Raw genomic sequence first — 26,749 nt, 5'->3', positions numbered from 1 at the left:
CCTCAGCGTCATGTAACTCTAGCTCTATATCATGTAATTCCTGCTGCTTCTCCCGTTTATGCTCTGCGATAGAAACTATGGCCTGTCCCCTGAGGACAGTCTTGTACACCTCCCACAGGGTAGTTGGAGAGTCTACTGACAGAACATTCTCCTGAAAGTAGTGTTTTGTCGCCTTAATCACGGCCTTCTTGATCTTTGGGACCTGTAAGTAGCCAGGGTAAATGGGGTAAGTACGTCGCATAGTTTTATGATGGTATGTATACGTCAGCTACACCGGGGAGTGGTCAGAGATCCCTCTAGGCAGCAAGTATTTTTAATGCTTCCTGTTAAAACCTAAACATTAACGATGGACTATTGGCAGGGTACACCACTGGTCCATTTTAAAAGGTCGTCTATTAGGTATGCACCGCACATGAACTCACTGGTCTGCTTGGACAATAATGAAACCTAAGCTTGCTGGCGCAAGGAAGTCATTTTTCAGACACCCCCATGCTTATGTATTTTTCATTTGTCTACCAGTGCCCAGGCGGCGCTCGGCGCCATGTTTTGTTCCTAAGGCTGGCTAAAGTACATGAGCATGGTGTCTGGACATTCGTTACTTACACAATAAGTTAGAATTTATCTTCGACTGTGTTTTTAATCGAACAGTTCTCTTAAACGGTTTAAAATATACTTTGGATTTTCACTGTTGAATGGGGCATTTTACTGTCCAGTTTATTGGCTTCTATTGATAACATATGGTGAGTGCTCCATATGCTACAGTGCCTTAAGACCAGTCTTGCGTGTTAGCGCTGTGCACACTGGTTGTATAAATTACTTTCATTGGAACTTTTAGTGCGATACTGTAATGTCGTTCATTAAAATTAGTTGTGTTTATTACTTTGATTCAAATGTCTTGATGCTCAAACCTAGACAAGAGCCGTCTCTAGAAAGGCGGATGCGGTGCTGCTATAAGAGGATTTGCCTGATGTGTGATCGTTGCATCAAGGACGTGTGGTTATTTGTTAATCTCGCTCCGATGTTTATTGGGAAAATGTTGCTGTTTTATATGTTATTGTGCTGCTGCAAGTACTAATAACAAGCATTGGCACAGCCAATAGGTCTCACCTTTGGGACCTTATAAGTGTTTAGCCATGCAACAGTTGATGTTGTTGCACCAAGGATATTGTGCTGGATAACTAAACACTTATAAGGTCCCAAAGGCGAGACCTATTGGTTATGTCAATGCTTGTTATTAATAGGCGACTGAGCTCTGTAGAGTTCCCTCTACCACAGAGTTAGTGATGAATCTGAGTGTCATTTTCGACAGAAGGCTTTATTTTAAGTCCCTCCTTCGTGCTTTAATCAAAGTGCACCACCACCCATGATGGCTCATTGCCTGCAGCCGTTCACACACTGGCCTAGGTTTGCTGCCAATAGCAAAGGTGTTTTCACGTTTACATTCCTGACGTGTCTTTCGTTTATGCATGGACACCTTCATTTAAAGTTCAAATTACATTTTAAAGAGTGTGTGCATGTGCATGTGTATGTACCTCAATTATTTTAATTTTTTTAGGGGGAGCCAAGACCACTTTAGCATTATATTGAAAAAACCTGGATCCCTCAACCATTTCACACTGGGAACCTACTTACCATGGAGACACCCTCTTCAGATTTGGCTGAGAGGAAACAGGACTTTGACCTGGTGCCTTTCCTTCCTGAGGGTTCTTCGGCTCGAGTACAACCATCGAGGCTGAGGGCCATGAGCTTGCTCATACTTGGAGGGGTGAACGGGGCCGGTTCTAGGACGGGATTATAGTTCTCTACGGACAGGATTAAAGAGGAGGATTGCTTCATGATAGCCTTGATGCGGTTAGCGGTCACTATGTTGTGGTAATTTTGACTGCCGATGTCAGTGGACAGGACCCAGTGAAGAAGCGAGACTATATTTGTGCTAGATTTCGCTTCTCTTTTTTAGTTTAGAGTAATGAACCTCGAGTTAAGGTGAAGAGGAGCTTGTATGTTGATTCATGTTTATCTTGACTTACATCAATTACTATTCTGTAGACAGACACTATGTGGTTAGACCTATTTAATGAAAAGATGACACATGATTGTATCATTGTGCTGAGGTCTACCATCTACTCTGCGTCTGCATAACTTTTATTTCACATGTGGCTGTTTTCATTTTGGAATCCAGCACGTGGACTGGCCTGCCTAAGCTCCTCTCTGTTGTTGCCTTATGCCCTATTCCTTTAGAAGCACTGACCATTTTTTGCTGCTGATAGTGAAAAAAAAAATGCTTTTTCGATTTGCAAGTCTGGAGTATCTCTAAATGTGTTTTGTACTTCTGACGATGCATTGGCGTAAGTTGCTACTGCAGTGCAACCAGGCTGATTTAGTGGGTATTTGTATTGTGATTGCTCTGCTGCTGAACCCTCCTCATTGCTATCGTCATCTTGTTGCATCTGGGTGGACCTGGCATTGTTAAGGTCCTCAGGCCACTTATATCGCCCCTGAGTGAGTCATCCGTTCTGGATGGGCAACTATTAGGCTCCCTCACATCGAGTTAGGAATTATGTTTTTGTATTATTCTTTGGTTGAGCTGCTACCCCACTCGACCGTGGCACTTGTATTGCGTCTGGGTATGCTTCATGCTGGTGAAAGTATTCGACCACTCCATTGTTTAAATCTGGGTATTCTCATTCATTGAAGATGTGATGTTATTGTGTTAGTTGCGTTCACCTTTCTTGTTTATTTCCCCTACAGCCGCTGCTCAGCCTTCCAGGACTTCTAGCTGCACTCCCCTCTTCAAAGAATTGCGAGTAGCCATCTTTGATCCACTCTTTACCTCTTCAATGTCCCCCAATATTACCCTTTCCATTTGCAGGGGTACATCATAGCACCACACAAGCTGATTCATATGATTGCATTTCCCGATCCAAACAATACTTGTCCCATCTCGCCAAGAGACAGTGAATAAATGTTCACTGCGATGGAATCAAAGAAATTGCAAATTCTTACATCAAGTACCCATATTCACAGTGTGCATAACAAAAATCCCTTACAGAATTGTAATATTGTTCTCATCAACCAAGATGAATCATTAATAAGCAGTACACTGAACAGACCAATCTTCATTGACCAAACACTATGAAAACCATATCACCACGACTCTCGCCAAAGAGAAAGGTCAAATCAGGGAGATGGAAAGTGCGCCGAGGGTTTCAGAACTGCCAAGAGGCAATTCAAATTGGAGAAATGTAGAACAAATAAAAGTAAAATAAATTCTATGGATGATACAAATGCTGATAAGTATACATATGGCTTCCCATCTAAAATGTCTGAATTAGATGTCAGGGGCTTTCTTCAGGACCGACCCTCTCTAAACGGAACACATGTCGACCTCACTATACGCATGGAATAATTTCCATTTGTTTTGACTGTAGTCACTGGAGACCCCAATAAAATGTGTTATTCCACCAGTGGGTGGTTTTAACAGTTTCCCCTCTGCATTTCACAGTCGGTTTACCCCCACACCAGACGTTCCGTGCCCCCACAACCACACTGCGGCTGATATTTCCACCTCAAGAGCTCCCTTGTTCCCCAGGGATGGCATGCATTGATTGTGCACAGCCATTTTATGAAGTGAGTGGGAAGTAAGGAAATTATGAACATCAAACCCTGTTTCCTCTTCCCAGCACCTACACAACTGGTGTCCTTTTTGGAGACGCATCCCACAAGCCTGAGTGACTCACGCCTGCACCAAGGGACTGAGTTTACAGAACAAGTGAGGTGGGGAGGGTGGAGGAGAGGGCAGAGCAGATGTACATCTGAAAAAGCAGTAATTAAATATCAGATACTGCGCTCAGAACTTTTTTTCGACAATGCTGCGTCTGCCTGGGGAGAGTGCTGATAGCTTCCGGTTGTGGCTACTGTGAAACTTCACGAGGCGCAAAGCAGGGCGGGATAGGATGAGAGAGTCTGAAGGGCACGCGCACTCCGGATGTTCAAACCTGGTAAATGGGCCGCCTAACACGTTAAATAACTGCTGCTGGGGAATTATCCCCTCTAAACAGAGAGACCTTCCATATTTTCAACATTTTGTTAAAGGAGCTTATGGTTTTGAAAACCTAGCTAAAAAAAGGCGTGAGCGCCAATAATAATCCCTCACATCTCAATCAACTAAGCATTGCGTAAAGCTCCTCAAATTGTCCTTTTTCAAATAAATTGTCTGAATATCCTGGTTGCACTCTGCTTTATTTCACATTTTGGTACTTATTTTTGCAAACGCCACTACTCACTAAATCCTCCTAAATCATTGTATAGGATGGCTGCTATTGTAATCTAGCTAATAGTCTTGTTGAATGAGTCTTTGCAGTATTTGTAGTAAAAGTCACTGAGCCAAGCGGAAGGTTGGGCGCTTTCATCAGCAGGGAGTGATGTTGCTGTTCAGATATTTGTTTTGGGTCCTGTATTTTAAATTACAAGCAGATTACCTGCAACAGCAATGCGGGATACTTAAATACTTCATGCGGTTGCAAAGATTTTCACAGAATGAGGTATGTGAAACCTCTAATTTCAGTGCAGTGTAGAACATTGTTAGGCCCACTGTAGGTCGCACCACTTTGAAAAGTCCAAATAAAAGTGTCCATCCAGTGATGTGTATATTTTCAAATCTTGCTCTTTATTCTTCTTACAATCTAGTAGTTCATAAACAGCCAACGCGTTTCGTTCTTGGAAAAGAACTTCGTCAGGGCAATTGTTTCTTTGGCTTTTGAACAGCGTTAATTATACAATGTGCTCTTTATTCTTCTTTCTATCTGTTGCAGACCCGATAGAAACATCCGTTTGATCGACAGCGTATATGGCTTTGAGGCACACCAGCCCAGGAATATTCGTTGGGATTTCTGACTTGTGACTTATAACGTCGGAGTCTAAATTAACAGCAAAATTTGATGAAGAACTGCAACATTGAAGGATCAGCATATCCAACAAATATGAATTGGCCATGAAAATCAATGGTTGCGTCCTGCACATTGTATAATTAACGCTGTTCAAAAGCCAAAGAAACAATTGCCCTGACGAAGTTCTTTTCCAAGAACGAAACGCGTTGGCTGTTTATGAACTACTAGATTGTAAGAAGAATAAAGAGCAAGATTTGAAAATATACACATCACTGGATGGACACTTTTATTTGGACTTTTCAAAGTGGTGCGACCTACAGTGGGCCTAAAAGTTTTGGATCAAGTGGATCACCCCCGGGAAACGGTGGGGGTTGTAAGGTTGCACACTATGTTAGCTAAACAGCTTTTTTGTCCTGTTTTCATTTAATATCTAGGGGGGCAGGTGAGAGATTGGTTAGGAGAGGTGCGACCTGTGCTTTAGGGTACAGAAATTGAACCGTTTCCTTGTTTGGGCTAGCAGTGTAGAACATTGGTTTTGAACATTTCATATCTTTTTTCTCAAAAGGAGATTTTTATCGCACCATAGGAGGTTTGTTCTGGAGGTAGCCAGTTGCCCATATTTACAAATTAGGATCAATTCGATCATAATACCAGACATCCTCAGCATATGGAAACAAAGTGGGTATTCAGCTACTGTTTAACAATTTTCTGCTCTGCTTCAATGAACATACTTGTAAAACACCAGCAGATAAAAATATACTTCTAAACAGTCAATTCTGACTTTACCTGTAAAATTATGGCTTGCACCCTTTATGTTACAGCTTTTTTCATCCTTTATGATAACTTTAGTGAAGTCAGAGCAAGATTCATGTTTTTTGGATTCACAAATAATGCCACTCATAAGCAGGTGAGCAGCTTTTCTTCTTTTTTCCTGTGTATCCCTCAAAGAATGTATGGCATTTGTACTGTAAGCTTCACCTCTATGTGGGAACTGGTTTGAGGGTCTCAGGGCACAAAGGGACAACTGGGCACCACTGTGTCAACTGTGATCTTTTACTACTGATGTCTTGGGCTTGGCCTACTTTTAGATTCAAAACTGAAAAATACCAAGTTCACTTCTTTAGCACTTAATCCTCAAGGTCGCACAGCGGAGCGATCCAAGTTTTATTTAGGGAGGTGGTGAGGGTTAGAGAATCAGAACTCAGTATAGCGCTAATAACATGCAATGTATCAATGACCTACCAAATGTTTGTCCTAAAAAAGAGAACGTTCTTTTATTTCACTAAAAACAGAATGCTACGCATTCAATGTCACAGTTTTAGGTTTCTACACAATATCTACCCCAATCACAAGTAAGACCATGTGGAATGAGCAATTACCATACCATAAATACAATTACAATTACAATATGGGAATTATTTTTCCGGTCATAAAACCACACCAAATCCTCTTTTACATGTGAAGTTACTGCGTACACGTACACCTGCTCTGCCCCAGACAAAGCCTCATGTCATTTTTTTTTACAGCCAGAATAACTTGTAAGAATATCGTGTTTGGTTGTCCCACACCCGATATAACTGGGTGTGGAAAAACCAAACATCTCATAACTGTGAGGAACAAAGGTAACATAAAAAGCATGTATTGATCTCGCTCCGCATAACGTGTAATCAGGGTCTTTTAGCGGTTGAATCCCGGTGCTGTACTAGGGTCCATTTCTCTTTGTCACACCCCACTCAAACTGTCCCTCCTGGCTCATATTCAGAACTAGCCCCAAGGCACTCTGGGAATGTAGTCCAGTGCTGCCTACTCAGGATGGTTGGACTACTCCAGGGTCACTTTAGTTCTTAAGCATGAGAGTTCTAATAGTTTTGATAGTCTTTCAAATGTCTTTCTCTCTCTGTTGATCTATGTGCCACAAGCATGCTCTCTTTCACTGGTATGCATGCAGACCACAACGCTTGCCCTGGCAGTAATAGGTCTCGCATTACTGAAAGTTTGAGCTATTGGTGTTGCTAATAATAATGCAATGCCAATAGCTTAAACTTTCAGTAATGCGAGGCCTATTGCATTGCAAGTGTTTTAAAAATATATTTATTTACTTAGTAAGCAATTGCAGCATCCGCGCTTTAGCTTAAGATGTTGAAATCTAAAGTGAAGGTGCTGCGATTGCTTCAAGAGTCAATAAATAGAAAGAAAATGCAGCCACACTCTTTTTTTTAAATATTTCTTTACTTTTGCTACAATTGTGGCACCCGCGCTTTAGCTTTAAACAACTTAGGGTAAAACTCGGGTGCCGCGATTCCTTAAAAAGTAAAGAAATAGAATTTTTTATTTTTGCAATGCAATAGGTTTCACATTACTAAAAGTTTAAGCTATTGGCGTTGCATTATTATTAGCAACGCCAATAGCTCAAACTTTCAGTAATGCGAGACCTATTGCATTGCAAATGCTTGTTTTAACAGGAGAGGCAAACAGGCCACTCTCACTATGCAAGCACCAGGAAAAAAACCCCACCCACAAACAGAATCATCTCCTGCCCCCACTGCCAGTATTTGCCAGTCCTTCAAGAAGACAGCCGTAAGTCGCTAGTTAGGAGGGTGCACTTGGTGTGCTCCTCCCAGACCACAGAGCCAGGCTTGCACTGCTCTTACACTGTACCTCCTGTGTGAATGAGAAACTACTGCTCTCTGCTCTGGGCGTGTCTGTGCGTCTGAGTGAAGCCCACACCACCTTTGCATCCTTCAGTGAGTGAGATACTTGCACTGTTGTTCACTTGTGTAGAGACATGTTAAGCGTGCACATCGGACTCACTGTACTTCCCTCACTCCTCTGTGTGTGCTAAGAACGTACACTGCTCTTGAGTGGGCGTGTGAGGGAGGCTGCGAGCATTGCGGATGCATTGTACGTCTTCTTTGTTGGAGTAACTTGCACTGCCGTGCAGGTGTGTGCTTGTGTGCCTGTGCCTACACTGCTCTTACACTATACTTGTGTATGTGATAGAAACCTGCACTCCTGTCACTGTACATCAGTGAAGTAAGTATACGGTGTAGCCGGCCCTGCTGTGCCTGTTTCCACGCATACATAACAGGTACAGCAAATACGTAACAGGTACAGCAAAGAGAGAGGGACCCTCAATCCGAGAAGCGTGCACTGCTTCTGTACCATTTGGGCATCTGAGCGCACTGCTGCTGCCCTACCCTGCCCGTTTTCTACCTACGAGGGAATTACACGTGCATTTTCTTTCTGGGCCTGTTATGGACGAGGGAAGTTTGCATTTTTGCCACTGTAAACTAACAGAAAAACATCTCAAACCTCTGATCTAAACGTCGTCTATGGAGTGTAAATTACAAACGCAGATCACGGTGACATAAAACCACTGACTTCTACTCCCGTCCGGGGTTTGCGGCCTAATAAACAGGCCGCCCAGCGGCGCGTGGGAGGTGGAGAAGTCGTTCGGGGTGCAGCTGCAACGGTGAGCGGCTGAGCTCCCACGCGAGGCCGAGGCTTCGTTTTCTCCCTCAGGCCTGGAGGAGCGGCAATCACCCCCTCCGGTGAAAGACAGATGAAAACACCAGCTCTGCCTCCCAGGCGTGACGCCTTAAGCATGTGTGCTGCACTTCGGTTGCCAGCTGTGTGCTGCTGGAAGCCCATCCCGCTCTTGCTACCCCTTCGCCTCCCTATTCTGCTTTTTGCATTTTTTCCACTGAGTTTAGAAAACTCGACTGAATGGAAAAACGTAGGTAATGTGTTATGGTTTCCAGCCGGTGCAGGAGGTCACTTCTTCTTCAGATGCCAGGAAAGAATCTGGGAGAAAAAAAAAATCTGTGCAGCTGATACACCAACAACCGCTGCCGGGTTTAAGATGACAGTCTGCCCGGGCAATGTGGAGTTTATGGCCAACACCTGCAGGCACTTTAGGAGTTACTAGTGTGGCAGTCAGGTTTCAGTTTTAATGGGAATATTTGCACTGACTATTCTGGGCAGACTGCTCATTTTCCCCTGAATGGAAGGGGTTTCCCGAAAGTGCCAGATTTGTCTGTGAGAATTGGTACACTACCAGAACATCACAGACAAAACAATGCCCAATAAAAATATTGCGACCTAAATACCGACAACCAAAATACTCTGAAGTTAAGTATACAATAGCAATATATAGATGTGCTATACCTAAATTCACATATATGTAGCTTTAGTATAAATATTTTCAAGGCATGCAGACGTGGAGCTCAGAATAGCAATTCTATAATTACCCTTATGCACATACAGTCACATTGTTGGTTGTAAATATTTTAACCAGGAGAGTTTTATAGGATGATAATTCTGTCCTTGATAGTCTGATATACAATCATGAGAAATGCCCTACTTTCTCCATGGGTTAGTCGATCTCTGTCCACCCGGGTTAGTAATCCACCCGGAATTAGTCTCTTAACTGAAAACAACACCTCATGGACTCCCAGGCCAGGTATGTGATAAGAATTTGACTGGCACATTGAAAAATCATGAAATTACCCGACAAACCTGTGCCTCTGGCCAGCTGGGGTGAGAAGGACATTCGCTCGTCAAACGGGTCTTTCTGCCCAACTTCGACAAAAGTCATGGGGCTGCCTAGGTCTTTTGTTCCCAGGTGTCAGTGGGATGGACAGATTCGGGCTGGGACAAGAAACTGTCATGTGCACCATAAAGAAAAGTGTCCCACATTAAATATTCGCTATTTGAGATTTTTCACTGCAAGCTGTCTTCATGGTACCCTGAATTTATGGAAATGTGTTGCAAGTTGTGCATTGTAAGCACATTGGTGCAGTACCATAGTGTAAAACTTGATAGGATTTTAACGTACCTTTACAGAGGTACCCAGGATTATCAATTAAAGGAATGTGGGGGTAAAGTAATGAAAAATGTTTTTTTTTTATACCTGTCAATGATTTCATCCAACTCAGGGATAGGGATTTAGGGTGTGTTGTGCGTCCCTCTTGACTCCAGTCTGCTTTCCTTTCATGCAGACTTCCCTTGGAGTGCAGAACCAGACTCTGCCAACCCACTGGTCATCTGCTTCCAATGTTACAGCACTAATGGGCTAACCCTTAAGAAACCAGCTGGCACTAGCCAGACACCCGGAACATGTTTCCTCATGCTGTATTCGATTATGGACTTGAAGCCCCGCCCACTCTTCGCCCATATTTTTCATTGGCTTATGTCATTGTCCTTTGTAAATGCTGGCTTCTGATTCGTTAATAGGCTTGTTAATCCCTCCTTAGTACTGCCTTGTCTTCATTTGTAACCAGCGATGAGAATGTCCCTTTTACTTCTGTTGTTACACGGTATGTCTTATTTAGTTTGTAAGCACTATTTTCTTTAATACGTGTTGCCTACTGCAGACATGACATGCCTTCCTGCAACATTCAGCGTGCCATCCGCGCTTTCACTTACCAAGCAGCCTGGGACAATGGCGGACGCTTTTAAAAAAAAATGAAATAGGTCTCGTGTTTACAAGAGTTTGAGCTATTGGCATTGTAAATGATAATGCCTTTTATTAATGTATTAATCATCAAAACAGATAAAAAAGGCATTGTCATTTACAATGCTAATATCTGAAACTCTTGCAAATGCAAGACCTATTGCATTACAAATGCTTGTTGGAACCTGCTCCTCTGGCATTGACCAATTAGAAAATACGCCAGTACTAGCCAAGAATCTAATCATCACCCGGGTCATCCCCCAGCGGTCTGCTGGGAGCTATGTTCAATATACTTATGAGAGTCAGGATTGTGGGTGTGTCTTAACCTGTTGCTTCATGTACTAACCCGTAGAATTGAATGCAGGCCCACCCCACAACCATCTCCTACTACACCAAGCTTCCATTGCAGTTTGGTTCACATCAGTCTCCAGCTGATTCTCTGAATGCTTCCTTTCCGCTTAACCAGGATGGTTCTAAAGCAGCTTTCAGAAGTCATGATTGTTCGTATGGGATAGAAACAAAGAGAGCGCTCCCGGGTCGCCGTAGGCACCTCTCTCAGATCTCCCAGCAAGCAACTCCATTTTTAGGTTTCTTTGTCCCTGGAGGCTCAGGTTCTAATGACAACAATAGAAACTGGACCACGTGGTTTCCTGACTTGGGAAAAGTGACTGGTTGTGTTAAACTGGTGCTGGTAACTGAGTTAATAACCTGAGCTCAATAAGACAACGTTGATTTCACCTTCTCCTGAGTGCTCAACCCTGCCTTGTCCTCCACTGCAGAAACACTCTCGCCGATTACCAGTGGGCTCCGCTGATGAGCCAGGGAATACGGGGCAAAGCTTTCTTTGAATCGTGCACCATCTGCCAATGTTGTGGAGTGATTGTAGAAAACAAAAAGATTCATTATGACCTTTTTAAGGCTTCTGCTCTCTCTGGATAAAAGAGCAGTGTCGAATGAAATACAGGTTCTCGATTTCCACTTGAAGTATCGCTATCAATTTTCTAGTTGCGTGAAAGAGACTGAGGAAAAGCTCCTTCCATCACTAAGAGCATTTGTTTGTGGTGGATGTGCATTCTCACCCACTGAGACTCCGCTCTCACTCAGACACACATATCTGCCAAGGTTTCTGATTTCTATGTGTGACACTTTCATAATGTCAGTGTAATTATGAGTGACATTCAACGACTATGAGTGACACTTTCTAGCGAGCAAAAATCAAGCAATGACGATGAGAGAAACAAATAAAAATCGGAAATTACACCTATTTGAGCAACCAAAAACTCTAAGGCCGTAAACCGCTGCACCAGTGCTGCTGAGAAATTCCATCTGTAACTGGCTCTGCGTGAGAAACTGATTTCACAGAAGCAGCGCACCTTCCCACTCCTCTAGTGGTCTCAGAAGGATTGAATGTAAACAAATTGGAAGTGCTTAGAAAATACAGACAAGTACAGCATGTTTATATTTTAGTGGAGCTCTGTAATGCTCTGCAGACCAATGGTTTGTCAAATTTCCCAGGGTTTCGTAAATGGACTGAAAAGAGCCCAGATGCATTCTAGCTTGCAGCACAGCGCTATAAAAAGTTTGCAAATAAAATAAAAACATTCAACAAAAGTGTATCAATCTTTTTGGGAATTATTGGTCCGAAATAAAACCCTTTATGTGAGGCAGGGCAGTCCAAGAAGTGCAAAGTTCGGGCAAACAGCAACTGTTTTCCACACCCCTTTCCCAATGACCGCCCCTATGAGAGAACAGAATATACACTCAGCACCTTGAAGAAGTGAAGGATTTAAAACTAATAATAGTTGCACAGAAACAAAGAGACAATAAGTGACGTACACAATGGGGTACGGTGCTGTTAGGAAACTGCAGGGAATATATACATGCCTTGCATGGGCGCCCTCCCACTTCAGCTTCAGTCAGTGTTTCAAGCAGGTAACGGGCAACCAGGCTCTGGTGTTGTTAGTGTTGTGCAACCCGGGAGAGCGAGCGCGCACTAGCACCAGAAAGCCTTTCAGGCCGTTGTGTCCCCTGGGCGGCCCCGCTAGCAGCTTCGGCTAGTGCGGGGCCTAGTGCAGTGAGGGAATAGTGCGGCCCACCGGCCATCTGAGGTTGGTCCTCCGGGTGTGTTGGAGGGCTCAGCTCCGAATGGAGTGCAGCCGTGAGAGCAAGCTCGCTTGTGCGCCCGCCCCTTCGTCACCTCAGATTGCAATGCGGGTGCCGCTTCTGCTGGCTCTCTCCGCTCCCCCTTGTTGCTCCCCATGCTCCCCGGAGCCTCCTCTCAGTGCGACCCTCTCAGGGCCACGCTGTGATGCAGTCGCAATGGTATGCCGAGTCGCTCACTGGTGTTGCAGGTAACTCACCGGAGTGCGGCCGTCTTGTCAGGGTTGAACTGTATAGACCAAATCCGAATGTTTAACCTGCTGCTTCCAAGGGTGCACGTTTTAGTTCTGACACCCCAGCGCATGTAAGCTGCGGGCTGCCATTTAGAACAGAGCTAGGAGAAACGTCACAGCCTGCTGCATTAGTCCCCCGGGAAGGGGGTGGGAGAATCACACTTGCCAGCCTTTAGGGACGACGGAAGGGAGACAGTAAAGATCAAAGGCACTCATGCGCAATAAGGCCCATTAGCAAGACGTTGTCTTCCAGGCCTCGGCGTTCTGTCATGCCAGCTAGCTTCAGTTAGCATAGTAGCGCTACGGCTTGACAGCCGAGGCAGGGGCTATGCCTATCATGCAGGGGCGTTGGAGACACTAAAATTCTGGGGGGACAGGGACAACCTTGTGCACTTTCCAGTGACCCTATACAAATTACCGCCCGTTAAACAAATACAATTGCATACTTTCGAAGTGAAATATTGAGAAAAGCAGGCATGTAGTCACAGTTTGCATGTATGCTTTATTGCTATTTACATTCATATAGTAATGAGACCAAATGATTAAAAAAACATATATATGAATCTTGCATCTTAATGCACAAAGCAAACAAAGGCCACTGACTTAGGGTGGGGGCGTCGTGTTTGCAAGTGCATTATGGTTTGAAAAGTACCTGCTGCTGCATTCCTGGTCTCCAGCAATTTTCAGGCAACAATAAAAATGTGAAGATAACTTTGGTGATTAATGTTCTTTTTTTGAGAGAGATCGAAGGCTTGTCTAGTGAAAGTTTTAATTCAAAAGGTCAGTGAGTTACTGCTTTTGTCTGAGATATTCTTTTGGTATTTGAAGTTTATAAGTTAAAATCCTAACATTGAACAGTGAGCTATTAACCGTCATCAAAGAGCTGCATAAAAACTTCAATGTATAGATTAGAACGTTATGATTTTTCCCCAGTCTTTCCCTATCCTAATGTTGGAAAATGGGTTCATTAGGATAGAAATCAATTCTGATTATTGAAGAGAACCCCCCAACCATGGTGTTATGTTTTACATTCTGAGTTTGTGTTTCTCTAGTGTTGCAAAGCCGCCCTGGGCACTCCCCAACTTTTTGCTGACTGGTACTGGTGGTACCTGACTGACTGACCCTGGCCTCTGCCTAAACAGCCAGTGCTATTCTGAAAGAGGCACTTAAAAATACAGTGAAAACACCTACATACACTAGGGTGCACTATGGGTTAGGGTACCCCTATGATAGGCATGACCTCTTGGGGCTAGTACACCGAAACGCGCGTTGGCGTTCTTAAGCCTATTTGGCTGCTTAAACTGTGCTCATTGGCGTTTTTGAGCCCACTGGGCTGTTGAAACTTTATTCATTGAATTTGAACTGTGGAATTGCTATTCAATTACGTATATGTTTTTATTTCTGTGTATTGATATGATGTGGTGCATGATGTCGCTGTTGAATGAGTGCTAGTATGATCGTGTTGTTTTGGAGGAGCTATGTGGGACTGTTAGCAACTTTATGTATAGGAATTTTGTAATGTTTTGATATCCACTTTTGGTTTTTAATGTTGACCAATACTCGCAAAACATCATTGTATATACATATATAAACAAGCCTTGGCATAGCCAATAGGTCTCGCCTTTGGGACCTTATAAGCCATGAAACAGTTGCGTAACTAAATACTTATAAGGTCCCGAAAGCGAGACCTATTGGCTATGCCAAGCGGCCTTGCGGCCACGAAAGTGAAAGTGATCGCGATCGTGATCAACATCAAAGCGGCCTTACTGCAGCGAAAGTGAAAGTAATTGCGGTAAAACGCGGTGCGCGCGCCCGCGCACATGCACTGTAGCTCTATGCTGTCCTGGTAGCACTTTTTGGAGCCCTCTCAATAAGTCTCGCCAGACCAGCGCATGCGCTGGGTCAGGCGAGACCTAAAAATGATATAATAAAAAATAATTAAAAGATCTATAAATCTATCTGCATCATTACTTAGTTGTTCATTGTCCTGGTTTGCTTATTGGCCGTGGGTATTAATTGCTTGGACCCTGTTTAGGGCCTTGTTCTTTTATCAATCTGTGGCAGGTATTCTCCTTTCTTTTTGGTAATTCTTAGTTCCCCTGTTTTACCTGCCCCTATCCTATTTCAGGGGTCCCCCTTCTTAGTGGAGGTGAACCGCCATTGATAAGCTGGCGGGTAAGGGACATCGTAATCCCTGCTGCGGTGCATGGTAGGCACCAGCAGCATTGTAGGAACCACAAGCCTCTCCACCACACCAGCGGGCTCAAGAAGCCCGTCGGGTGCGTGGTGGTTGGTCTTTCCGACCGCCAGGTAACCACCCGCCATTGTAATATGGAGGGCTGTGATGCAGTCACCAATGGCGGTGGGACCGCCACCGACGGGGTGACGTGGCGGTCCCACTGCCATTATAATCACCCCATACGTTTTGTGTGCATGTAAATCCTACATTGCCAACCCCTGGCAAGTTGCACTGCTAGTGCTGGAAAAAGGCCAATGGAGGTACCAATGGGTGAGGTAGACTGGCCTCAAGGGTCTTGTGACCTCAGTGACAGATTCACTGTCGATCTAGGATGTGCTTCTTCATATGCCTGCCCGTAAGACTGGAAGTGAACTGCAGTATGGATTGTGGTGGACAGGTCCACCTGCGGGTGCTAAGACACCTGGGCTTCTAAGGTCTATCGGGCCTTCTAAGGTGTAGCATCGGAATAAGCTCTGTCAGGAGTGTGGTATGGTGAACTGGTCATGAAGGTCTGAACATGGTTCTCCAGTTCCAAATTCAGCAGCTCTGGCCAGAGTGCCACATTCTCTCCCACACTGAACACTATACTGCCCCACTGAGAGAAACTCGCACTGCCTTCAGCACAACTCAATTGTGCTGCGACTAAATTCAAATTATGCACTAGACAACAGTAAAATGCTGCCTGTAAAAAAATGAACACCACCCTGGAAAAAGCAAACACTCATAGGGAATGCAAGAATAAGCAAAGCATGTGAACTGTAATCAGAAAAAAACATGGTTACCTTAACGGTTTTAAACTCATTATTCAGAAATCAGTAAGTGATTTTGCCTGAAAAGTTCAAGACATGGATGGCTACAGGACCAGGAAGGGACCCCTTTCAATGTCCATTGCTTATATCCTTTAAAAATGTATGCAGTTTGGCTTAAAAAAGACCACATCCCCAAACACAGAGCCGCATTTTATAAGCTAAAATAATTAAAAAGTTGAAAACGATCATATTAAACGTTTCCACTCTACCCATCAACCAGGTATTGCAGTCCCTTTAGGAATGGCGCACTTACCCACCCTGGGAAAAGAATGTTGTTCAAAGAAAGAAGATAAAAAGAAAGTAGCGCTTTCACTGGCAAACTCTGTAAAGTGGCACTAATGTGTGTGGGTGTAAATAACAGTCTGGCCTGCCTGCTGTCCACTCTGTATTGCTTTATTTAGGTATTTAACTATTTTTTCTCTCCATTCCGAGGTTTTTCTTTTCAATAGATAACGGTCAGAAAATGAGGACATTTACAGCCAAAGTGTTCCAGCCTTTTTTGGATCAATTTCACAGGGGAACAAATAAAGAAAAGGAGAGGCAAGAGAGAGTACCTTAAGAGCTGCCTCTTGAAATCAACACGTAAGCAGGAGCAAGACAGAGACAGAAAGAGATGGAGGAATAAAGAGAGGAGGGCAGCCGCCAGAGGCAGATCAGGAGTCGTGGACACGGTCCTTGCCATGAAGGAAAGGAGACAGCGTTTATTTTTTCTCCGTTCTCTGCCCTTCCCAGAACGGCTGAGCCTTCCTGCAGCATAACAAAAGGCAGAGGGCGGGGGGCCTCTGACTCCAGGCAGGTCAAGTGCAGGGCCATTAGGTAGGGCTTTCGCGTGCTAATGGCCCTGTGATAACAGAAGGGAGAGGGGAAATTCCTTTTTCCCCTCGTCCCCCACCCTTGTCCACCGTGTCCCCCCACACTTCCTACGCCCATGCTATCATGCGTGACTTTCCATTACACTGCGGGGATGCGGATCACCACACTGAAATTAGTTAGTCTAACGCGTGATGCGTGGCACTTGGCAGGGCTGGACACTCCAGAATGTAAGCTGAAAAAAAGAAATCCCGCCAGGCCCTGTTTACAGGGTGACATCGGGTCAGTAGCTGAAAGGGGAACAATGCGGGATGTGAGGGCTATCATTGAGGGTTTTTGGTGTGTTTGCTCCAGTAGTGATATTGCTTCAGGAAGTGCTCAGCGATTGCATAATTGGTTGCGGTTGCAGGTGTTCTGCAAGATGGAAGAGCTTGTCAAAACTTTGAGTGATGGTCCTTTAGTCAGCCATTGAGCTTAAACCTCTGAGCCTGGTTTCCAGAGCAGCAAGTGCTCCCCCCTTCCCACCTCCCCATCATTGCTGCCCTCCCTCTAATTCTCAACTCAGTGAACAGCAGGAAACAAGCCAGGTGGGTGGTTTTGAAGCTCATCTCTCCCTTTTTCTTTGGAGTGCTAGGGAAGTTCCATATCGGCTGAGGGAGTTTTCCGAACATTACATCCACCGGGAACTTTCTTGTGTCCCCCGCGGTCTGGTATCACACCCCTTTCCCTTCCCCTAGTTCCTGCTGGGGCTTCTGACCCCATTGTGGGTGGGGATAGGATATAGCCCACTCAAATAGAGTGGCAAATGCGTGAAGTTTTGTCAGCCTATTTCTGACCTTCCCCCAATGCTTCTCCCTATGTGCTGGTTCTTACCAATGTTCCACCGTTGAGAGACGGGTCATCTGAAAGTGTACAGCGGCTCATAAATAAGGTAGTATCTCAGTGTAGTGGTCGCATTGGTGATGGGTCATTTCGATTTTGGCACATTATAATGGTCAGGAGAGTTGGCTGGGTTGGCTGAGGTTGGAAAAATGTGGTGGTCAAATTAGACCTTCTGGAGTTAACCAGCAAGCTGATTCTTCAGCCTGCCCAGGCCTCCCATGGTGATTCGAGCATTAAGGCCCATCCTCTGACTTTCCTCTATTCCTCTGTAAAGTGCCTTTTCTACACCCACAGACTCGCATGTGTTGGAGTAGCTTTCTTTTGCCAATTTCCAACAGGTTTTAAGCTCTGAGCCTCTTGGACAAGGTTGATTGACTTGCTTTGCCCTTTAAGATTTTCAGTCTGCATGGCACTCATGTTCAGGTCAGGCATGTCTTTCAGGGCCCAGAAGGTCTTATTAAGTGTGTTGAGATGCTAAATTGGAATATAGTAGGGTTAGTTGATAAACTGAATGACCCCTTTTATGTAAAGTTCATTTAAAGTTGTAGTAGTATTTTGTTGCCAAGAAACTTGGGATATAGCCAACTCTCCTTGTACTGGTGACTTTAGCTACTTTTTCTTCCCTGCCATCCCAAAAAATTCAGAAAGGACAACGGGTGTTCTTGCTACCCTGTTGTCACATAATTTGGGATGTGAGGTTATTCCCTGTGATACAGGCTCTGCATACTCGTTGGGGGTTACCTTGGTGTTCTCTTAAAGTAATAGTCTTCTTCTATTGAATTTGATAGCCCCAATGCAACCCTTGAGGTTTCAGTTCAGCTTGTAGCCCGTTGGGTTTTTTTAGAATGACTGAAATGGGTTTCTAATTCTGTGGAAGAGGTGTGGCGCAGCGGCCAGGGTGCCTGACTCCGCACCATGGGGTTCACGGTTCAATCCCTGGCGCCAGTGGCAGCTCAGCCCAGCTCCATGTGACTCTGGGCAATAGCTCGCTTAATATTCCTGGGGGCCCCCAGCGCTGGGAAACCACTTCGGAGGTAGCTGTGTGCTTTACAAATTCAAGGTTATTAATATATTTATTCCGTTGTTGCTCCTAGGTGACTTCAACTTACGTGTGTGATGCAAATTATCTCAAGGGAGATTCAGGCATTGTTGTGGAATCTGATTATTCAAGGAATTTCGAGCATAGCCCACATGGAGAGAGGTTGAACAAAATGATGTGTGGTCATAATTTAGTTTTTGGCTGGAGCGGATAGGTCATGCCTGTTTTTGAGTCTTGAGGGGCTGCTATGACTATTGATTACGTATTTTTGTCAGCTCCCCTACTTCCACGTATAACCAAATATATAATTAAAACTCTAGCCTGGAGCAACCATAATTCGATCAATGTTTCTATTTTGTGGGATCACGTGAAGGTTTTGACTCATTTTGAGCTCCTGAAGGGCATCAATGTTGTGACCACTGCTGAAGGGCGCAAGATTAATTGGAAGATGGTCTGTCTAGGTTCTTTTTCAAAATTGTTGATCAAATCCTGTCCTAGGGACTTTGAAGTATGTCTTTCAGTGGGCTTTTCAAACAAGGTTGTGGTGGCCTCTTTTATAAATATTTATAAGTATGTGAATATCATGTTAACTTGGCAGGATTTTAGGGCAGCTTCAAAACAGTTCAGCTGGTTTGGCCGTGCCTGCTCAAGAGCTCGTATGACCTGGTACTGAGTGTTAAAATCAATCCAAGACCTCCTCACACAGAGGCCAAATTGAGGTGGAATTATAAAGCTGCCATTCAAAATAGAAAAGACTCTTTGAGGTAAGAGGCTTGGGCTGAACTTACAGATGCTTACTCTCTTAATTCTAGTGTCAAAGTTTGGGAAATAGTGAACCACCCAGTCTTTTCTGGTAATGACTCTCCACCTATGCATAATTATATTGCCCCTGATAAGTGGGTGGCTCGTTTCAGAGGGAATTATGGTTCATCAATCTCTGTGGTGGAGGGAGCAGAGGCCTTAATTGAGCTTGGGTTTCAAATCTAATTTTCCAATTAGCGGAAATTAAGAAAGCGATTAACTGGCTTAGTACTAGCAAAGCCCCAGGGACTGACGGGGTTTCCTCCCTTCTGTTTAAACTGGACTCTAACATATGGGCTCCTATGTCTTTAAATGAAACGCTGTAGTAAAATCAGGGATTCCTCCATCTTGACCGCATTCTGTTAGTAACCCTATTTTTAATAAGCATGACAAGAAAGATCCGTGGTGCTACATGCCGCTCCCACTATCTCCTAATCTATATTTAATTGTGAACAAATTCCCTGTTGTTAGGTCAGGTAGCATCTACTTGGACCTCTCATCAGCCTGTGGTAGTGTTACTAGGAATGAGCTGTGGCCTTTGATAATTTAGATGGGATTGATCCAGATATAGCATATTTTCTCCACCTGCACAGGTAAATTCTACTGATTATGTCAGGGTCAGCAAAAGAATCAAACCTGTTAGGAATTAGCATTTAAAAAACCTTGCAAATTCACTGAAAAAACCATAGGTTTCACACATGTTATAGTTAGCGGAAATTTTACTGATAAAAAACCAATGAAATTCCCCCGTTATAGTTAGTGCAGGCAACTATAACTCACGCGACCGCAATCCTCTGCTGATGCTAATACTGTATTTAGACACTTATTTGCCCATGTCTTCTTCCATACATTTTTAGCTATACATATATTACAAATATTTTTTTTTCATAAAGACACATATGTCATCAGCAGAAGATTGCGGTCGCGTGAGTTATAGTTGCCTGCACTAACTATAACGGGGGAATTTCATTGGTTTTTTATCAGTAAAATTTCCGCTAACTATAACATGTGTGAAACCTATGGTTTTTTCAGTGAATATATATATATCTACACACACACAAAATTCTACTGATTATGTCAGGGTCAGCAAAAGAATCAAACCGCTTCGTACACTTGATGAAACCCTAGATCTTCTTCTACATTTTAATATGACTGTAGATTGGAAACAATTTCCATTTCTTCATTTCTGACCTACTTCTTTTGGCCACAGAAGGCTTAAGGGAGTTTGCATTGTTTTTCCAAACTCACTGATAAGAATTCTTCGCTGTGTTTTCACAGCCATCACTCATAGGCCTTAAAAGAAGAAAACCTACCAGTAGGAATTTTTTTAGAATACAAGGGGATTGTTCTATATTCTCCTATGATGGCTCTCCTCTTCTATGAGGGCTCTCTTCTCCTATGATGGCTCTCCTCTCCTATGATGGCTCTCTTCTCCTATGATGGCTCTCTTCTCCTATGATGGCTCTCTTAGAGGACCATAATAAACAGCAGAATTACAGACTTTACATGTGGAACCAAGTGTTCCACTTCCATCCTATCTAATCACTTGAATAAAACCATCAGCAGATATTGGCAGATTTTGAATTCTAAAGCAAATTATCATAATAAACCACTGTTCACATTCAAACCAGGAAGCCGTATTAGGGATATGGCAACATACAAGAAACCACAAAAGGAAACCCAACACAGCACTCATGGTGTCCTATGGAACCTACACCGATGCAAGGCCATTTCGCATGTGGGACATGCAGCATTTGCAAAGTGGCAGTGCATACAACAGCTCTAGGCCTAGGCTTGCAAACATCTACGATATAAACACAACATACCAATTCCAATAATCAAAACGTTATTTACTTAGTTACATGCCTGTGCAATCTAAAATACATAGGGTTGACCACACGTGAAGTTAAGCTCCATAGCCTTAAACAGAGAAGCAGTTATAGATGTAGGAAACTTACTTCCAAACTTGTTACATTAGGAGTTTGGGACACAATAAAACTGACTTCAGATGGACTGTTATCAAAAAGATTCCATCAAAGAATAATCAGATGTAACAACAGCAAATCTGTCGAAGTTCAAACAAAAGTGCATTTTCCACCTGTCCACAGAAATAAATACTGTAAAACAATGAGACTCTACAAAATCAAATTTGAATGATACGTTGAGGGTTCCAGGTCTGGTGTGTATTACTGTATTTACACAGACCAAGCATACTAACTATTACAGGCAGGCTATACCGACCCTATATTTAGTTCCACCTACTATTCTCCCCTAATATCCGACACCCATGTATTTTCAATTCTTAGGATGACGCCATCTTCAGGTGTGCTCCTCCACGCGATGATATCAGGTGCCACTTAGATGGGATTCAATAATGATATGCATAGCATAACATCTCACACTGGTGCAGTCACTACACAGGCAGTGTTCACAAACTTACTTTCGCTGTTCGGACACATAGACATTTGACTTAACATAACATACAAACTGTTAAATTAGTAAGAGGTCTCATGGTGGCCTTATTTTAACCACTCGACAAAGCCTAAATTTCTTATGACCTCACTATGTGTCACCAACAACTGGGCTCCTCCGCACCGTACCATCTGGTTCCAGTCTGTCCTCCCTTGGGCGTAACTTGCTTTGAATATTACATAAGGTCATTTTCTGCACAGCCACTTCAGGGAGATACCAACAGACTGGGGGGAAGTACTTCAGGATTTTAGACTTTAAGATTACATTACTTGCATTGACTGTAGTCATTAAGGCTCGTTGACATTACTGCCAATTACAGACACGCCTCTATCACCCTCATGTTATCGATTAACTACTGATTCTCTATTTGTGAAGTGTATTATGTGTCTTTATATACTTTTAGAGAATATAATGCATACGTGTGCTAATGCATGTTGGGAACAAAGAATGAAGGGTCCAAAGTGCGTGAACTCACCGCCATGTGACATCCTAATATGTGTCGGCTTGTCCTCAGTGGTATCTCTCACATTATACCTCGTATTTTCTACATCAATTTATACTACAAGTACATCAACCTTTAGTGTCCTGGTTACCCTGGGGAACAGGCCCTCTTCTCCCTTTCCCCATTTCTTTCACATTAACTTATGTTTCCAGGGGTGCATTGTGATATAGAGAGGGTGACAGTAGTCACTTGGTCCTAACCAATGTCCCTAACCTCCACGGAATTCAAAACAGGCAGAAACATGTTGACGCATATGACAGAGAATATAAGAAAATAGGGTCCAAACTGCCCAAAATCGAAAAAAGAGATTGTGGAGAACCCAATTTGCAACTTTTGTTTTCCAGGAGAACCAAACCCCTGTGGTGAAGCATGTCACTTACTGGGGGTGAGGGGTCTGTGTCTTTTTTACCCCAAAAATCAATGAGGGTGCAACAGAAAAGACACTCATCTAATGACCCTTCTGTATCCCCCCACTCTGTCTGTGGACCCGTTTGACTTCTTTATAAGAGTTTCCCAGTTCTTGACTGTGGGAGAATAATAAAGCATATTTAAGGTCGGCCCATCTTGTGTAAACAAAACTAAAAACTGTGAATGGGACCTGCAGCACGATTTCGTTATGATCTTTCTAAAAAAAAATCTTACTCGAATTCAAATTTTGTTTCTTTTTTTACTGTTAAAAGTGGGAACCATGCAACCTTAGCCCCCTGATGCAGCCTTGAGTGTGGAACTCATTCTCAAGAAATGCCTCAGGCTGTGACAAAGCTTTCCCTCCATATTTGTATAAAACACACTTGTAGATGCTGAGAGAGGCCATGGGCCAATGAAGGGTTTTCTAGAATGTTCTATATGTTTAGACAATAGGATGCTTACCGGAACCTCACAAAGAGTTTGAGCCTGAGTTAAGGACTTAAATAATTGACGGCAGGAAAACAATATATTTATGGCCAGTGCAAGTAGTGAATGTTGGAGCAGGTGTCTGACTTTCCCAGACTACAGGCCATAATAAGGGGTGATTTGTCACCTTTTTCCCCCTCCTCCCTCATCACTCACTCCTCCCTCTGCTCGCACCCTTTCTTTTCTCCCTGATTGTGCTCTAACCACCCATACTACTTCACCACACTGCTCAAGTCACCTCAGCCATCCTGTTCTAGTGACAATATAGAATATAGATTAATTTCTACAAAGCACCACGAGAGTTGTACTCTTCAGCAAGGCACCTGGGAAGATGGCTAGGGGGCAGCGGGAAGGGGAGCTAAGAGCTTGGTGTTGGCCTTCCCTTTCTGCAAGAAGCTGTCAGGCATCGTCTCGATGCCGCTGTGGCCACTTACAGACTCAGATTACAAGAGGATTCAGTTGTGGTCCTTCTTGAAGTGACCTCACCAGAAGCTAACCTCCCTGTCTTACTCCTCAGCTGTCCAGCACCTATAAACCAGCCACATATGAGCATGGCCCCCTGCATGGAAGACTGTGCCATGCTTGCCCTTGTGACAGTCCAGCATAACCCATTTTGTTTTTAAACATTGTGATTTTGTGATTTGTGAAGATGACTAACTTACGGCAAGGATACTGAAGAAAGGGTAACCATGGATGGGGAGAAAAGGCATGCACAAGAATTCTGCAGACCATATTTTTTAAAACTATGCTGGGACTCAGTCAGCGTATTCCTTCCACCTCCAGTATTAGGAAGCGATTTCCATCGCCTTCTGTCGCTGGGCAGTAATTCCTCCCAAAAGACCGTCCAGAGCAGACATTCGTAGCAGCTCAGGTATCTTAAGCATCTTGGCAGCCCAGGCCCAGACTGCTGGTAAAGACATTGCTTTCTTTCCACAGCGACAGAAAGATGATGCTGAGCGCCAGCCAACCAATATGTGCTGACTGATGACCCGGCCAGAGGCAAACAAGTCTACCGAGAACGCAGCCAACGCAATAATATCTTAGGGAAACGTATCCACCACCACTGGTGTTTCTCCTTACTGTTCGGGAAGGAGACCAGTTGGTTGCTTCGAACCATATTTAGGAGGATAAAGTGGGCTCCAGCCGAAGCCTTGCGTGCTGAGGGAAAAGGTAATAAATTTGTATACATACATAGACAAAAAAAGACTTTGCTGTTTGCAGTTCTTAGAAAAACATATGTGGTCTCAGCATGGTCCTTTGCTAGAGAATTTTCGGAGGATGGTTGTTGGCAGAGTTATTTGTCTCAGAGTACATGATCACTGACACAAGAGCTGTCTCTTCGTGTGTGAATACTGGTACAATAAATATTTCATATCCTCCTGGACGTCTAGCCAGAAAGGCATGCACATATACAGCTCTGATTACCAATACATATATCTACTGGACTTTGGCATGATTTCTGGTTCAATAATTAAATGACGAGGCTGTGATCATTGGCTTCACAATCTGATAGGGGTGTTATTCCTGGAATAAGCCTTGCCTGATGCGGCCATTGTTAGTGGCACAAACGCTACCTAGTAAAGGCGTAATTAGTATGACAATATCTGTCTCATTAGGTGCAATTACTGGTGCATCCAAGTCCTATGGTGCATAACAAGGCAACAAAGGGCTAATGGAGAGCTTGTCTGACCTCCAGCTTTGGAATGAGGAGCAGCGTCTGATGTGGAAGCCGCAGGGTCACAGTGATCTCTGGGGTGCCTTGTGTAAACGTGACGGTGCCCTGATGCCAGATGTTGATTTCTTGTAGGCCATTGCCCATTGCAGAGTTTTTGTCACCGAAGCTGATGTAAGGTCCATGCATTGATATGGCTGTTCCTAGAGATGTTGGTGATGAGGTGGATGGGACTGCCAGACTAGAAGGATACAAGAGCTCTGGGCACCTCACCAGATCCTGTGGTAGCGCCAATCACCCCCCAGAGGATTGTACTTCTTATATTCCTGTGTTTGGAGTTTTTAAAACAGGTAGAACTTAGGACGATTAGTGCATGAGAAACAGTTATCGACAACTGTTCTACCTTCTGCAGAGGCTGTCAAGATAGCGGCAGATAACAAAGGGAAGAGACCAGCTTTAATAGCTACTCTTGATGTCAGTGTTGCAAAAAATATAAGGTGTTGGTGGGCGGCTCTTTCTACCCCATGATTCATCTGGTCACTGGCTCTCACTGTCTGTGGAAGGCCAAAAGAGTTTCCACTAGAGAGTGAGTCATGGAGATGGGATGCAATGGCCAACAAAACTTCTGCATAGAGGTCTCCAACTATAGACCCGTAAAGGCTGCCGTTAATTTGGGGAGATCAAAGTAGTTCTTGTGCCACTGGTGGAAAAGGAATGGGTCATTTGCCAGATGTGTAGGCCGAGGCATTGCATCAAACAGCTGTTGAGAGGATGGAGTCATCCAAACATATCATAGAGTCTGGTCTGGACTACTTTTATGCCATTGCATGGGGGAATCACCACCTTTACAGCCATCACGTTTGCCCCAGACATGCAATCTAAAATGTTTGATATGTCTGGGGACTGAAGGACATTATCTGATTATAGAGTTATAAATTGCAAAGTATTTAGGGTGTGAGGCCATACCTAAGCCTTTTAATACTATGCAATAATTTCACTTGCTGCATCAAGCTCACAGAGAGGACTGCACGTGCCAGGGGACCATCTTTTGTCAGGTAGCCCAGGTGCAGGAAACGTCTGGGGTAGAGGACAAGCTAAGCAAAAGATGTAGGCTCCGACTTTGAAACAGTTGCTTTGGAGCTCAAGGAAAAGTGCTTTGGTAAACACGTCACAATATGTGACACAGGTTAAAGGCGTGGGGGGGGGAGTTTAGTCACTGGAGTTCATTTTGGAGTGGTAACGGATGAACTCAGAGCGACGGGCTCTACAGGTTGCATAAAAGTAAAATTTTTCCATTGAAGCATGATCTTTCAAACTCACCTCCACCTCAAAACCCATAGGTATGATGCCTGCACCTGAAGTGCGACTGAGAATGAGGTCCCTTGCGTGAAGAATGAGGATTCCGTTTTCATCCCATCGGGGTGGCTTATTGAGCCCAACTAATAAAGCATTTTTGCCAGACTCTAGTGGGTGGACCCAGAGCTAATTGCCGGATAAAATTTGTGTCAGATGATGGGTAATAGGAGCATTTGGGGAATCCTAAATGTCAGCGACTTGAGATGTGTACCTTCCAGACCTAGCAATCACTAGAAGAACTCCACAAAGTGTGGAGGGGGGGAACAGGAGGCACGGGGTGCTAGGAGCTAGCGGCCTCCATAACTACTATTGACCACAAGAAGCTGCTCCTAGTGTGATGTGACCTTACTACAGTTGTGAGTTAAGTGTGGACATCTCACAAAAAGTGACGGACTGGCCTCACACACCACCTGGTGTCATGCTTCATCATCGGCCAGTCCTCGCCCTCCAAAACCTTCGTTTGATGGAGGGCGGGCATACACCTGGAGACAGGGATGCACTTCTAAACTAAAGAGTGGGGGCCCATGGGGTAGAACGTG

At 44.0% G+C, this 26,749-nt stretch overlaps 1 protein-coding gene across 2 annotated transcripts in view; it reads right to left on the bottom strand.

Moving 5' to 3' along the window:
- The window catches only part of SEPTIN9 (septin 9), an 844,294-nt gene that overhangs the window by 543,034 nt on the left and 274,511 nt on the right, over positions 1 to 26,749 (bottom strand). The gene's annotated exons all lie outside the window — the stretch shown is intronic.

Source organism: Triturus cristatus, chromosome 7 (assembly GCF_964204655.1).
Source record: "Triturus cristatus chromosome 7, aTriCri1.1, whole genome shotgun sequence".
Taxonomy (NCBI): Eukaryota; Metazoa; Chordata; class Amphibia; order Caudata; family Salamandridae; genus Triturus; species Triturus cristatus.
This window is presented reverse-complemented; position numbering and strand designations above follow the sequence as displayed.